General features: G+C 45.3%; 1 non-coding gene across 1 annotated transcript; it reads left to right on the top strand.

Annotated features, from left to right (window-relative positions):
* The first annotated feature begins 1,303 nt into the window (after window positions 1–1,303).
* Trnar-ccg (transfer RNA arginine (anticodon CCG)) lies at window positions 1,304–1,376 on the top strand. Its single transcript has one exon. It is a non-coding gene; the product is annotated as a tRNA-Arg (tRNA).
* Window positions 1,377–2,860: the final 1,484 nt, after the last annotated feature.

Genomic DNA, 2,860 nt, shown 5'->3' with positions numbered 1-2,860 from the left:
AAATAAGCGTCAACTGACGGCCAGCACTTTCTTCTCGCATCCACACATTAAATTGACGCTGCTTTCACGCGGTTATAGAGATAGAAGTTAAGGCAAGTGCCTGTTTTTTTTGTTTTTTTCTTCTTGTGCATCTGCTCTATACATTGTTTACTAGGACAACAGACCAGGTGAAGAATAATTCGGCCTCTAGATGCGATCAGCTCTCCGACTCCTCCAGACCGAACTTTTTAAAGCGAAGCTTTATATGTCAAGGCGAAATTGTATATGGCTAGGCGAAATCGCCTGTGTACAGAAAATTATCATCATCAGCATTGGCTAGAGCGTCGTCGTCTTCTTCCGCAGCTGGCTCGTTGGCTCGTGCTCGTGCTTGGCACGTGCTCGTGCCACTGCTCCGCATTCGTCGTCGTCGTCGTCTTCTTGCGCAGCTGGCTGCGTTGCCGCTTATCATTCCAGCGTAGAATTTCACTTCCTTTCGGTCGTCGTAATGGGGAGGCCGCTTTTACGGGGATATGAGCCGTTGCTTAAGGTGGTATGAGCCATTCATTGTCTTACGGTAACGGACAGATTTAATTTTGAATCGATTTAATTTCGAAGAATCGAAAGCGGCAATGGCGGGCGAATGCTGCTAAGCACACCGTCGAGCAAACTCCAGACATCGAACACAAGCGACAGCGGCGGACGGCGGGCATTAACTTCAGTGATGTCGTTCTCTACGACGCAGCCAAACGTGTGTGTAATCTCACCATAATTGAGAAATACTTTAATGAACCGTCTGGATTAACCCAGTGATAAACACCGGGGCTTAGCGTTGCAGCTTCGCTGGTTAACCATCTTCACGGAGTGGAAGGTCCGACAATTTTTTTTTTTTTACCGGATCTTTTCTGTTTTATTTTTTTCCCGTGATTATTGTTTAAATAAAAACTTTGGTTAAATATTTGCATTTAGAAATGGCTTTTCCGAACTTAAATAAGAATGTCTAAACGGGGCCCTGAAACACTTTTCCAACTACTCATACAATGAACTCCCTGTTAAAGGGCGTCGCCTCACGAATCTCCTGCTGCAAAAACGTTTTGAATCCTTCAAGTGTGTTTACCAAGAGAATTGTCCGGCCTTGAAGTGGCTAGATGCGGGGGAATCAGCAGGTTCTGCCCCAGGACGCTTCAATAGTACTTGTAGTGCTATGTCTCGCCGACGTTCCCTGAATGATAATAAAGTAAGACAAAACAAGAACAACAACAATTAAAAAAATGGAAGACGAAGAAAAATGCCATAAAACCATTTAGTAGAGCGCCGCTAACATCTCGTCCGCGTGGCCTAATGGAGAAGGCGTCTGATTCCGGATCAGAAGATTGCAGGTTCGAGTCCTGTCGCGGACGATTTTTTTTTTTCAATAACTTTGTCGCCTTTAGTTCATGTTTGACCTTTTTTTATTATTTATTAGCCTGTCACTTTTGGTAGACGATGAAAACAATCATTTTTTTTTTACTCCGATGCGCAGAAAGGATGCTGAAATGTAGTCGAACATCCACAACGGTCTGAAATCCCTGTCACTGAGTCCCGTCCTCCCACGGTAAGCACTCGCTCCGAATCGTCCGAGTTTGAAACGATCACACTTGAGCCACCGCAACTTGATACGAATGTTCGCGGAATTCATCACGTTGCACTTAATTGCGCTTGTCGCCTGCTTTTTGAAACAACAACGGTTTCGGATACGCGTCAAAACTGACTACCTGCTGGTGCATGCGGTTCTTTCAGTGACTTCGTTGAATAAAAACTCGAATGCAAACTGCGAGAAGAAATAATGTGATAGATAAGTGATTGTCCTCGTACATTTTTATGCAAGTGGTAGCGAACGACATCTCCAGCAACGCCCCCAACTTTAAGCGACTTGGTTGGCGAACGAAACAGATCGTCACACGATATGCTGCCACGATCTCGACACGCATGAGCGGCTCCTGCGTGGCGCATTAGGTCTCCAGATGCGTGCAGCGCGTTTGGCTGCAAAAGCGACGAAGCCAAAGGGACGCACCATCACGTTCCGCAGAATCGGCTACAATGGAAATTACACAAATCATGTTCTCGCATAACTTAGACAATCATCGTACATGGATCCTGCTGGATTTTTTTTTTTCAGGTAATTTACATCACTCATCCTGCCTTATATAGAAGTGAAATGTTGTAGCAGACAACACATGCTTTCAACTTCTGCATCTGATCTCTCGGCTAAATCTATCTAGTGCGTTGGAAGAAATGTTACCGAACATGACAAGTTCTGTTCGGCTTTTATGCGCAAACTGATGCAATTTTCTTACAGTGCACGCCAATAACAGCGGCAGATGTTAGGAGCGAGCTCCTAAATGTGTGCAAATATGTCCAAACTCAATCTTCCGCTGATCCTCAAATGTCTACGTGCAGAGAGCACTCGGACTCGTCCACAAAACTTTCACGAATAACGTTATAAACACAGAAGGATTGCCAATGGCTGCAGCGGCCACCCCCGCTGCACCACAGAAATTGGCTGCGAATCTGTGTCTTAGTCGGAATCACTTAGTCGAATCTGCATCACTCATCCATCCTCTGGCCGTGCTTTAACATGGGTTAAAGCAACATTTAAAATTAATTATGTTCCAAATAACATTCTTTTCGACTTTCGACTATGTTTCGGGGCGCAGATTCAGTGCGCAAATCGCGGGAACGCGCAGTGATGTTTTCAGAGAAACTTACCTCCGCCGCATCGCTTTTTCCGTCGGTGTCAGCTTCAGAGTCTCTAGGATATCAATTAGGCGACGCACTTGCAACGAACATTACGTGCAGCCCCACTTAGAACACGACTCCTCAGTTACAAAACACTGGTTCGTCC

The sequence above is a fragment of the Dermacentor silvarum genome, chromosome 1 (genome assembly GCF_013339745.2).
Source record: "Dermacentor silvarum isolate Dsil-2018 chromosome 1, BIME_Dsil_1.4, whole genome shotgun sequence".
NCBI lineage: Eukaryota > Metazoa > Arthropoda > Arachnida > Ixodida > Ixodidae > Dermacentor > Dermacentor silvarum.
This window is presented reverse-complemented; position numbering and strand designations above follow the sequence as displayed.